Genomic DNA, 13,890 nt, shown 5'->3' on the forward strand with positions numbered 1-13,890 from the left:
GGTCGTGAGTTCCAGCTCCATGGTGGGCATAGGAATTACTTTTTAAAAAGCTTATGACTATAATTAATGTCAATTCTGAAAACCTATGGTGTGTTCCATTACACTCTGGAAAATGGCATGTTTATAATGCATCCCTGACTACATTATTAATTGCTATGTAACAAGCTACTCAAAACTTAATGACTTAAAACAACAATAAATATTTATTCTCTCAGTTTCTGAGGGCCAGAAATTTGGGAACACCTTAGCTAGGTGGTTCTGGCTTAGGAACTCTCAACAGGTTAAGTCATACTGTCAGGAATGATGACAATTTTATAAACCATAGGGAAATAGTCCACATATTACAAGGTCTCTGTGAGGTTTAAATGACAGAACCCAGTACACAGTACTATTAGTGATTGATGATGATGGTGATGATTTATTGAGTGCACCAGTCCCTGTTCTAGGCACTTTAAATCCATAATAAATCCATCCACACAACAATGCTTAAGATGGGCTCATTATTCCCATTTCATAGATGAAGAATGTGAGTTGTAGAGAAGTAAAGTGCCGTGGACTCTGGGTCTGGAGTTCTCGCTTGTCCAGCAGGACAGCAGACTCAGGATTGAAATGTGAGAGGCTAATGTCTGGGAGGAGACAAAAGCCTCGAGTAAGAGTTCTTGCTCCATTTTTATTGGGATCAGAAGGCTTACAAGTGTGATGGACGTGCACAAAGAGACAATGAAACCATGAACATTAACTCATGGGTGTGAGGGAAAGGGGGTTTTGAAGATATGCAGTGTTAGGGGTTTGGATCAATACAAAACAAAATCCTGGCACCAACATCCTTGCACCGGGCAGATGGTTTCTTCATTTATTTTACAGCAAGCATGAGGCACCACCTCTGTTTACCTAAACTGGCCTAGGGGACAAGAAAGACTGAACATGCTACCTCAGGGTCAACAAGGCATGTTTCTTTTGCTAATTAGCTCCATTCTGGGCAATTTCACCTTGCTGCGGGTCTATAGCCTTGTTTACCAATTTGCCTATGTTGATCCTTCCTTCCTGTGAACCCAGCTTTCTGCTATTGTACTAAATTGGGGGGTGCTTCCACCCTGAATACCTAATCTTGTTTACCTAATCTTGGATGTTTTCATCCTGAGATTTCCTATTCCTCTACCTTTGTCCTATACTGGGGGCCTTTGCCCTGTTTACCTAATCTTGTTTACCCAATCTTTGGTGTGTTCATCCTGTGGCTTTCTAATTCTTTATGCCTTGTTAACCTATGGGTGCAACCTCAGGGAATTCCTAAACTTATTCCCCACAGTAAAGGAACTTGCTCAAGATAAAAAGCTAGTAAATAGCATAGGGGGATTCAAGCCCAAGCCCATTGGCTGCAAGATGCATTATATTAATCCCCTTGGAATGCTGCCCCTTAAAAGTCATCGTTAGTATAATCACTTACAATTTGAAGTATAGTATATACAACTATAGTTAAGGCGTGGTTGTAATACTTCTCTCTGAATAGGCTGGTTATTCCTATACCCCCACTGCACCCCAAGAAATAGTACATCATTAACATCATTATTATCTTAATATTATAAATGGTGTAAGCCTGGGCGATTCCTAAGCTTATCCCCCACACTTTACAAAGAGGAGTCACAAGTATTCACACCCTGGAGAGAATGTAGCTATATACTGACCCATCATTCCTGAAGCAGGGAAGGCAGAAGGTCAGGGTCAGAAGCAGTTAAGAGATTAAGGGTGACACAAACTGGAAAATGGCATCAACCTCCCATCACCAGAAGCCTCCTGAGACTGTTTTGTTGACACAACATGGTAATGAATGGCTTAATGAGATTCATAATCACAATGACATGATCATAATCACTAGATTATGATTACACCAGTTCTAGAAGCTGTTGAGAAGAAAGGACATTTTCTGTGTCTTATGCTAGAAAGTAGTAGGAAGGCCTAGAAGTATTAAACTTGAAACACAGAAATTGCATAGTGAGTGCTGACTGCAAAGGGAGCTCCCTAAGATACTAAAACTGTGGACAGGGATGAAGAGGATGCACACAGAAAGAATTATATTGGGGTTCTCTAGGATGTTTGTTTGTTGTTGTTGTTAATTATTATAGCTGAGTACATTGATATTGGGCCTCACTACTCATATCTAAATTATCTGGATGATTTTTTAATATATAGATTTCTGGGCCCCACCACCAGTTTCTGTTCTAGCATATGTGAGCTGGGGACCAAGAATCTAAATTTCTCACAGGTTCCCAGGTGATGGTGATACTGTTGGTAGTCAAGTCACACTGTGAGCAACAAAGACCTAGAGAGGTCAGTGGTTCACTCAAAGGCATAGAGCTTAGTAAAAGGTAGATGGCAACTAAAGCCAGCAAGTATGAGTCTAGAAACTAAGGGATATCTAAGAGAGAGGATGGGTGGCAAAAGTTCAACAAATATCCTCCTGTTAGAGGCCTGGTAAGATTGATCCAAGGAATCTCTCCTGGCCCCCCAGACAACTCAATGAAGTTGAAGAACATGTCTGGGGCAATCAGTCTTTAGTGGTTAGGAGGGCACTGGAAGGAAACCTAGTTGTATTAAAAATGAGATGTTGGACTGCCTAGAAGTGGATAAATGTGATGAAAACCATGACTATGCTTAGAAGAGACAGATGTAAATCTCTGTAAGCCTGGATTAAGCAACAGTTTCTTAGATGACATTTAAGCACAAACAAAAAAAAGGAAATTAGACTTTACCAAAATTCAATACTTTTGTTAGTCTAAGGACGTTATCAGGAAGATGCAAAGACAATCCACAGAATGGGGACAATATTTTCAGATCATCTCTCTGATAGGAGTCTAGTATCCAGGATATATAAAGAACACTTAGACAGTAAAAAGACAACTCAATCTCAAAATAAGCAAAGAATTTGAAGACATTTCTTCAAAGGAGACATACAAATGAGCAATAGCCCATGGAAAAATGCCCAACATCATTAAAGAAATGCAAATCAAAACCACAACAAAATACTATCTTGTACCCATTAGGATAGCCATTTTTAAAAAATGGGAAATAGTGGAGTGCCTGGGTAGCTCAGTCAGTTAGGCATCCAACTCTTGATCTCACAACTTGTGAGTTTGAGCCCTGCATCAGGCTCTGTGCTGACAGTGTGGAGCCTGCTTGGGATTCTCTCTCCCTCTCTCTCTGCCCCTCCGCCACACTCTCTGTCTCTCTCAAAAATAAATAAATAAACTTTTTTAAAAATGGAAAATAGTAAGTTTTAGTGAAGTTGTGAAAAAAATTGGAACCCTCACAGATTGCTGACATAGATTTCATATACCTGTTGGCCATTTTTATGTCTTCTTTGCAGAAATGTGTATTCAAATCTTTAGCCCATTTTTACATAGAGGTACTCAGTGGATTTTGTTTATTGTCTTGCTATTAAGTTGTAGGAATTTCTTATATATTTTAGAAATTAACTCCTTATCTGATATGGTTTGCAGTTATCTGATATTTTCTTCTAGTCCACAGGTTGATTTTCACTGTGTTATTTCCTTTGCTGTGCAGAAGCTTTTTAATTTGATGCAGTCTCACTGGTCTGTTTTTGCTTTGGTTGCCTCTGCTTTTGGTGTTGTATCCATGCTGTAAAGCTTTTCCTCTATGATTTCTAGGAATTTTATAGTTTCAGAACTTACATTTAAGTTTTTAATCCATTTTGGGTTGATTTTTATGTATGGTATAATACATAGATCCAATTTCATTCTTATGTAGGTGGAGATCCAGCTTTCCTAACGTAACAATTTGTTAGAGACTGTCCTTTTCCCATTGTGTATTCTTGCCATCCTTGCTGAAGATCAATTGATCTTGTACATGTGGATTTAGTTCTGGGCTCCCTGTTCTGATCCATTGGTCTATAAGGTCTGTCTATATGTCTGTCTTTTTACCAGACCATAATGTTTTAATTACTAAGGCTTTGAAATATATTTTGAAATTAGGAAGTATAATGCCTCAGTTTTGTTCTTCTTTCCCAAGATAGTCTTGGTTATTTGGAGACTGTTTCCATGTGAGTTTTAGAATTCTATTGTAAGAAAGTAGCCCAGTCTCATTCCTTTGTATGTAAAAATTTTCCCAGCACCATTCATTGAAGAGACTATCCTTTCCGCCATTGTATTTTCTTGGCTCCTATGTTGTAAATTAATTGACCATCTGCATGTAGGTTTATTTCTGGGTTCTCTATTCTGTTCCATTGAACTATATGTCTGTTTTTATGCCAATACCATATACAGTTTTGATTACTATAGCTGTGTAATATAGTTTGAAATCAGGAAGTGTGATGCCTATAGCTTAGTTTTCTTAAGAATGCTTTAGCTACTTGGAGTCTTTCAGTTCCATCAAATCTTAGGATCATTTGTTCTATTTCTGTGAAAAGTGCCATTGGAATTATAAGAGGGATTACATTGCATAGTACGGAAATTTTAATATTAATTCTTCTAGTCTAAGAACATGGAATATCATTCCATTTATTTGTGTCTTTTTCATTTACTTTTATCAGTGTCTTACAGTTTTCAATATGCAGTCTTTCACTTCCTTGGTTAAATTTATTCCTAGGTATTTTATTCTTTTCAATACCACTGAAAATGGGATAGTTTTCTTAATTATTTCTGATAGTTTGCTACGAGTGTATAGAAATGCAAGTGATTTTTGTATATTGATTTTGTGTCCTGCAACTTTACTGAATTCATTTATTAGTTCTACAAGGTTTTTTGGTGAAATCTTTAGGGTTTTCAATAGATATGCTCCTGTCATATGCAAATAGTGATAGTTTTACTTCTTCCTTTCCAATCGAATGTCCTTTATTTCTTTTTCTTTCCTAATTGCTTTGGCTGAGACTTCCAACATTATATTGAACAAAAAAGGTGAGTGTGGGTCCTTGTCCCTGATCTTAAAGGAAAAGTTTTCAGCTTTTCACCATTTAGTATGATGTTGGCTGTGGGCTTGTCATACATGACCTTTATTATGTTGAGGTACATTTCCTGTCTACCCAGTTTGTTGAGAGTTTCATCATAAATGGATGTTGACTTTTTCAAAGGTTCTTCCTGCATCTATTGAGATGATCATATGATTTCTGTCCTTATTTTTGATAGTGTGGTGTATTACATTGATTCATGAATGTTTAATAATCCTTGCATACCTGGAATAAATCCAGGTCATGGTGTATGATCCTTTTAATGTATTGGTGAATTTGCTTTGCTAATACTTTGTTGAAGATTTTTACACCTATGTTCATCAGGGATCTTGACCTGTAATGTTCTTTTCTTGTGGTGTCCTTATCTGGTTTTAGTCTCCCACTACTGCTGGCCTCATAAAATGAGTTTGGAAGAATTTGAGAAGGATTGGTATTAATTTTCCTGAAATATTTGGTGGAATTCACCACTGGAGCCATCTGGTCCTGAAATTTTGTTTGTTGGGAGGTTTTTAATTACTGATTCCATTACCTTACAAGTAATTAGTCTGTTTAGATTTTTGTGTTTCTTCACGATTCAGTGTTAGTAGATTGTATGTTTCTAGGTATTCATCCATTTCTTCTAGGTTGTCCAATTTTTTGTGTGTATAATTATTCACAGTAGTCTCTTTTATTTTTTTTTTAATTTAAAAAAAATTTTTTTTTAACATTTACATATTTTTGAGACAGAGAGAGACAAAGCATGAACGGGGGAGGGTCAGGGAGAGGGAGACACAGACTCTGAAACAGGCTCCAGGCTCTGAGCTGTCAGCACAGAGCCCGACACGGGGCTCGAACTCATGGACCGCAAGATCATGACCTGAGCCGAAGTCAGCTGCTTAACCGACTGAGCCACACAGGCGACCCCACAGTAGTCTCTTATAATCCGTGGTATCAGGTGTAATGCCCCCTTTTATATTCTGGTTTTGAGTCTTCATTCTTTTTTTTTTCTTTTGTGCGTGTGTGTATGTGTTGCTAAAGTTTATATTTTTTAAAAACCCAGCTCTTAGTTTAACTGATTTTTTCTATTGTTTTTAGTCTCTATTTCATTTATTTTCACTCTAATTTTTGTTATTTCCTTCCTTCTACTAACTTCCAGTTTCATATGGTATACTGCATTTCCATTTTCTTTGTCTCAAGATATGTATATCTTTCAACATACATTTTAAATTTCACTTTTTATTTCTTCTTTGATCTATTGGTTGTTTAGTAACATGTTGTTTAATCTCCATATATTTGTGAATTTTCCAGTATTTTTTTTCATATAATTGGATTCTAGTTTCACATTATTGTGGTCAGAAAAGATGCTGATATAATTTTAGTCTTTCTAATTTATTAAGACTTGTTTTGTGGCCTAACGTGATCTATTCTGGCAAATGTTCCACATGCACTTGAGGAGAACACATATTCCGTTGCTTTTGGATAGAATATTTTATATATGTCTGTGAAGTCCATCTGTTCTAACATGTTGTTTAAGGCCAATGTTTCCTAATTGATTTTCTGTCTGGATGATGTATCCAGTAATTAAAGTGTGGTATTAAAGTCCCACAGTATTACTGTATTACTGTCTATTTCTCCCATTAGGTCTGCTAATATTTGCTTTATATATTTAAGTTCTCCTATGTTGGGTACATAAAGATTTACAAATGGTGTATCTTCTGGTCGAACTAACACCTTTATCATTATATAATTGACCTTTTTGACTCTTATTATAATCTTTGTCTTAAAGTCTATTTTGGCTGATATAAGTATAGCTGCCCCAGCTTTCTTTTGGCTTCTATTTGCATAAAATATCTTTTTCCATTCCTTTACTTTGAGCCTATGTGTGTCCTTTCTCTGAAGTTAGTCTCTTGTAGGCATCATGTAGATGGGTCTTTTTTTTTTTAATCTATTCATCCATTTACATTTGAAGTAATTATGGGTAGTTATGTACTTACTGCCATTTCAGTTATATTCTGGCTGTTTTGTAATTCCTGTTTCTGTCTTCTCTTGCTCTTTTCCTTTGTGATGATTTTCTGTAGTACTTAGCTTAGATTTCTTTCTCTTTTGTTTATCTACTGTAGGTTTTCACTTTGTAGTTACCAGGTAATCTTACAGAAAACAGCTTGTATTTATAATAGTCTATTTTAAGTTGATAACAACTTAAGTTTGAACACATTCTAAAGCTCTACAGTTTTACTTCTCTATCCCCACATGGTTTTTTGTTTTTTGTTTTTTGTTTTTGTTTTTTTGAGACAGAGTGTGAGTGGGGGAAGGGCAGAGAGAGAGAGGGAGACACAGGATCTGAAACAGGCTCCGGGCTCTGAGCTGTCAGCACAGAGCCCCATGTGGGGCTCAAACCCACAAACTATGAGATCATGACCTGAGCCAAAGTTGGATGCTTAACCGACTGAGCCACCCAGGCACCCTCTTTTTAAATACTAATAAATAGAATCCTTGGGGTGCCTGGGTGGCTCAGTTGGTTAAGTGCCGACTTCAGCTCAGGTGATGATCTCAGGGTTTGTGGGTTCAAGCCCTGCGTCAGGCTCTGTGCTGACAGCTCAGAGCCTGAAGCCTGCTTCAGATCCTGTGTCTCCTCTCTCTGTCCCTCCCCCACTTGCTCACGCCCTCTGTCTCTTGCAAAAATAAACATTAAAAAATTTTAAAATAAATAAATACTAATAAATAGAATCCAATAATATAGATACAATACATAATATAGCATAACTCAGTGGAGCTTACCCGATTAAAACAAGTTGGATTAACATTTGAATATCAATTAATATAATTAAACACATTAATAGATTAAAATGCAAAATGATAAGATCACTTGAATACTTAGACAAAATTCAACACAAAGTCATCATGAAAGTTCTTATCAAACCAAGAGTAAGATGGGAATGTATTTTCTCAAATAAAGGGCATCAAAACATCTATAACATCATATCCAATAGTGAAATATTGATGGCTTTCTCCTTTAAATCAGAAGCAATGGGAGTGAATGATATGTTTATAATCTTTATGATGATGGTTTCACAAATATACATCAAAATTTGTCAAATTGTATCTTGGGCCTTTGAGGGAAACTTTTCATACAGTATCTCAAAGGAAAGACACTACTCTGACTGGTTTGGGTTCCTTGCAATGCAATCCCCTATTGATCCCAACACTCTCACTTACTTGGACACCATCCTGCTTCTCTACCCAGCCAGGGTTCCTTCCTTGTTCCAAATGGGAAATCATTGCTGGCTTAGAAATAGCAAGTCATGTTCAAAGAAACAGAGTATTAAAAATGAATATAGTGTCAACTATACTGTAATTAGAATGAATGAATGAATAAAAACTTTTTTTGATTTAGAGTTGGTTTCATTTTTTTTAAGGTTTATATATTTATTTTGAGAGACAGAGCATGCACACAAGCAAGGGAGGGGCAGACGAGAAGGAAACAGAGAATCCCAAGCAGGCTCCACACCATCAGCACAGAGCCCGATGTAGGGCTCAATCTCACAAACTGCCAGATTGTGACCTGAGCTGAAATCAAGAATTAGATGCTTAACAGACTGAACCACCCGGGCACCCCAAGAGTTGGTTTAACCTAAGCAAATTCAGATCAAATTGTTCATCAGAAAAATGATGGAAACAGCAAATCACCATTTGGCAAATACCAGAGTAATAACTGCTGCATGCAGCAATCATCGTTGGAAACTAAAATAAGAGGGAAGTTATCATGAGAAAAAAGACAGATGTAGAGTCTTCTCAACAAGCTACTCATAGAATGCAATGCTAAACGAGTGGCTTTATAGTGCAGAAGTCTGGAGGACACTCCTTTAACCAACTGATTAAAAGTAGCATTGGTTTGGCCTGTTAGTTCAGTTGGTTGGAGCGTGGTGCTAAAAGTATCATTGCTAGTAATCAGATACATGAACAACCTGGTATCATACACTGAAAAGGCCATAACATCACTTCTGTGGTATTCTCACTAAAAATATATAATCTTAATCTAATCAAAATATTAATCATAAAATGTCAGACAAACCCAAATCCAGGAATAATCTATGTAATAACTGACCAGCACAGTTCAAAAGTGTTAAGATCATGAAAGAGGAAGGACTTATCTAAGAATGAAGAAGACTACAGAGACATGACAGCTTAAGTGAATTGTAGGATCCTGGATCAGTACAAGTACACTACCATGATAACTGGTGACATTTGAATAAAGTATACAGGTAATTTAAAAAAAAATTTTTTTTAATGTTTATTTTTGGGAGAGAGAGAGAGAGAGAGAGAGACAGAGCATGAGCAGGGGAGGAGCAGAGAGAGGGAGACAGAGTCCTAAGCAAGCTCCAGGCTCGGAGCCGTCAGCACAGAGACTGACTCGGGACTCAAACCCATGAACTGTGAGATCATGACCTGAGCCCAAGTCGGATGCTTAACCGACTGAGCCATCCAAGTGCCCCAAGGTATACAGGTAATTTAACAATATTGTATCAAAGTGCACTTTCTAGTTTAGATCATTTTACTATGCTTATGTGAGTTGTTATCATTAGGGGAAACTGGCTGAAGCGCATGTAGAGTCTTTGCTTATGGCTTAGTTCTAACTCTAGAATAACTTAAAAATAAAGTTTAAAACCTGGGCCTCAGAAAAGCTTCTAGATGAAAAAATAATGAGAGGGTTGGAATGTCGTCATATTAGGCTGATTTAAGAATCACCAGGAACAAAGAAGAAAACACCATGGGAGGAAGGTCTTATTTAAATTTAAATATACATGGGGCACCTGGGTGGCTCAGTCCGTTAAATTTAAATACACATGGATTCTATTGCTAGTTATTTTGGTAAGAAAAACAAGAGGTTTCAAGACATAACTAATGGTTCTTCCTGGAAATTTCTTTAATATTAAGTGCAAAATGCCTAGAATATAGCTTTCAAACACAAAAATACCATGGTATGTGTTTCCCTAAAATTTATATAATTAAAGTAGGAAAGTCAATTACATACATAAAGAGCCAGAGGAAGGTGTGAAAGCCAGTGATAAAAGATATGAAGGTGACTGAGAGAGATGTTATTCCACACAACAAAGCTGAAACCAATTTTCTAAAATAGGGAACATAAATTTAGATATTTAATGCAGCCTTAGAATTTCAATGGAGAGAGTACTGTATTTTCTGAATTATAGGGGAACAAATGAACTTACCCAGTGATGATACAAAGTTGCTATAGTCTCCAGCATCACATCTCTGTATAAGTCTCTCTGAGCAGAGCTCAGACATCCCCACTCTTCTTGAGAGGTCTACAGCTACATCCTTGAATGTCATCAAACCCTGAAAGGAAAAATCCATGTAACATCTCTAATAGTAAAACAAAAACAAAAACAAAAAACCCTGTATTTCAGATCAACAATAAGAATATAAAAAAGCATTTTCCTGGAGGGATTCTATAGTAAACAATAGGCTGGAATGGGATCCTTAAAATACAGGAAGGGGAAGTAAGGAAATTAATACATCTATGTTGAATATCACTGTGCTTTGGTGTGGATATAGCCTCCTGCTACTGTGGGAAATTTCTGAGTCAGACGTGTAGTGAAGCAAACAAAGTAAAGCATGACCGTTAAGATCCATTAGTTCTATAAATGCTAAACACCACATTCTTCTGTAGAGTAAAGGGTTAACTCAGCAGGTTAGGACAGCTCAAACCATATGCATTCCAAGAAAGGACTAGCCTTTGACTAGTTCCTGGAAGGTAATTTTTTTTTTCCTGGAAGGTAATTTCTGAGCCCTTATAATAGCCTGCCTGATAAAGTATTTTCATATGCCGAAGAACTTGGGCCATAACAATTTGGTCTCTATGGGTCTACAGGCTGAATAGCTAAGGTCCGATGGCTGCTGGGAGCCCTGAGAGCCAATAAATGGGTCCTGATAGGAATAGACACATAACATTGGACTAGACTTTGCATGGTAGATGTAAATGCTCAAAATACTATAAAAGAACTTGAATAGAAGACTGTATCAGTTGAGACCACTGTGTTATATTTCTTCAGACCAGGAAACACACCTTACACCCCCAGTGCCCAATAATGTACTAAAAGGTACCATATCAAATGGACATATTATGTTGCATATCATCCTCAGAGTAGTAGTGGTTTGATAAAGAACTGGGAACAGGAGAGTAATATACTTGTTAAGACATGTTCTCCATGCCCTCTGCCCACTTAACAGATGAGGTCAGAGAGACACTAGCATCTTCTACTCATCTTTATGTCAAAAATAAAGTCAAGGTTGAAGCTACAAAAACCAGGGCTGCAAACTCCTCAGAGGTCCCAGACATCAATCTGGGGCAGTCCTGTCTTGGGAGAGTTTCTAGGAAGTATAATTTCTTCTATAGAGCTCCCAGAAGGATCCACTCTTCCTCAGGTGTCTCTCCTTGATATGGGGTCTCCTTCAGCTCTAAAATTCTAACCCAAGAACAAAGCTGTGGCTCAGGGCTAATGAATTTTGGCTGTTAATCTCACCCTGTGGAACGATGACTGTGAGAGCATCCCCTGTTCACACCATCACCCCCTTCTGTATCAATCTATCCCCTAACCCTGACTTCACCCCACAAACTCACACTTCATCCCATGCCCTCCATTCCTACAGAGACAATAATCACAGTGTGAACTATCTGCAGAGAGCTTCCCACATCACACTCAGAGGTTTCTCTGTGGACCTGGCCCACCTCACAACTGATACAAATGAAGAGGTTCTTGACCTGCTAATTCCAGGTCCAATGGCCTCTAAGAACATAAACTCAAACTGAGAGAAGTCTCAGAAACATCAAACAGTTTCAGCAGGCATGGGTTGGGTACATGTGTAGGTTCTGGAGAGAGATGTCGCTCTTGGCGTGAGTCTCCCAACACAAAAAAGACCTAGGAATTTAACACTTGGGTCCCTGAAGCTTTGGAGAATTCTGGCCCTCATTCAGAATGCACTTTCTATGGCAGCTGCTTCCTGGCTGAGCTTTATTCTGGTGGGTGTTTGGCCCTAGCCTTGGCATATGCCCTTAGGTCACATTATTCTGAGTGATCATGTACTTGCAGGCATGTTTATATTTTTGCTATACTGCTCTGTGTGATGCTTTTTCTTGTTTTGTCAAATTGGGGATGAGATGATTAGGATTTGAGACTGCACACATGTTAGAAGCTTCAAAGAGTAGTTTGTAAGTTTGATTTTTGAGACTTAAACACTATCCTTGGATCCAGCAGATCTAAGATTCCATCCTTTGGAATCTTTCCATGCTTTGATGGGCCAAATTTTTATTTATGTACTGATTAGAAAGAAAATGAAATGGTGACATAATCCTTTCTTTATTAATTAGCTTCTTTCTTCTTGGCATTTTTAATTATTTTTTTTAAGTTTATTTATTTTTGAGAGAGAGAGATAGGGCATGAGCGGGAGAGGGGCACAGAATCTGACGCAGGCTCCAGGCTCTGAACTGTCAGCACAGAGCCTAACGCGGGGCTTGAACACATGAACCGTGAGATCATGACCTGAGCAAAAGTTGGACACTTAACAGACTGAGCTAACCAGGCACCCCTTATCTTTTCAATGTCTGCAGGATTCAGAGTGACCCTAGTTTTCTCTCTTACTCTTTCTGTCTCTCTACCCATCTGATGGAAATGGAAAAGTAATGTGGCATGTTTTATACAAGGAAAAATAAATGTAGCATTAGGACACAAAAATGAATAATAAATAACCTAGAACTACATGCAACAGCATACAATGGGTGAATCACACAATGTTGAACAGGAGAATTCAGACACAGGAGTATATACTGTGTAATTCCATTAATATAAAATAAAAAGATTGCCAAGCCAATTTTTGCTGTTAGAAATTTGGATACTTTATGATGCCGAAAATGTCCTGTGTCTTGATCTGGATAGTGAAATAAATGGATGTGTTCAGTTTCAAAAAATCCATCCGGCAGTACTTAGGCTGTATGTGCTTTTAGGTATGTATATTACACATCAAAGAAATTACTATTACCAAATCAGGAGGGCTTCTGCTGTTTTGCTCCAAAATGTAAAGAGCTTATAAATGATCACTACTACCCTCACAGCAACAAAAAGTTAAGCAAACTGAACACCAACTGAGTGTGGACCAGCTTGAGAGTTAAAAACTTCTACAGGCCCCCACTGTCTTGAGTTTGACCTCTGAGAACACCACCACTTTGTCAGAGAGAAAATCGGAGGAAATTCCCCACATGCTTCTAGCAGAGGGGAAAGTAACCATTTTGAAATATTTCTAGATATTCTGTTGTCCACCTGCCCGCAGGTGATGAGAGAAACAAAGACAAGAGAAAAGTAGCATGAATTAACCTCCTTACAGCTTACCCACTGAGAGACACCTGAAACATGCAGAGCCGAGAGTGACCTTCCTCAAGCACCTCATGGATGCCTTATTTCCTTCATGTTTTTGTTTCATTAAAGACTAAAAGAAACCTTATCTTAGCAGCAGCTAGTCCCTCAAGGTCCTGAAAGCCTTGCTTCCAAATGCCTTAGAACCTTACTTTATCTCATTCCCCCCAACACCTCCCACAAACCTAAAGATATATAATCAGTCACTCCTCACAACCCCAGGGCAGCTCTTTCTGTCCCGCACCCGTCCTGTCCCCGTGCTTTAATAAAATCACCTTTTGAACCAAAGACATCTTAAGGATGCTTTCTTAGCCCTTTGCTCAAGAACCCCATCAAAGGGAAACTACCAGAGACTAACCAATGTAAAAGAAGGGAAATACCCAGCCCCCTCTAGCCACCATGTGTCACCTAACTGGTTGGGGGAGGAGTGGTCCTGAGAAGAACTTGTGCAGGTCGCAGCTCAGGGTCGCAGGCAAATTGAGAGAGGAAGACCCAACCATACTAGTCTAAAATGCTTCCCCAACCCCT

The 13,890-nt window shown here is 38.1% G+C and overlaps 1 protein-coding gene across 1 annotated transcript in view; it reads left to right on the forward strand.

The window, feature by feature from the left end:
- LOC106980266 (zinc finger protein 585A) overlaps window positions 1–13,890 on the forward strand; it is a 404,538-nt gene that overhangs the window by 318,696 nt on the left and 71,952 nt on the right. The window lies entirely within an intron of this gene.

Source organism: Acinonyx jubatus, chromosome E2 (genome assembly GCF_027475565.1).
Source record: "Acinonyx jubatus isolate Ajub_Pintada_27869175 chromosome E2, VMU_Ajub_asm_v1.0, whole genome shotgun sequence".
Taxonomy (NCBI): Eukaryota; Metazoa; Chordata; class Mammalia; order Carnivora; family Felidae; genus Acinonyx; species Acinonyx jubatus.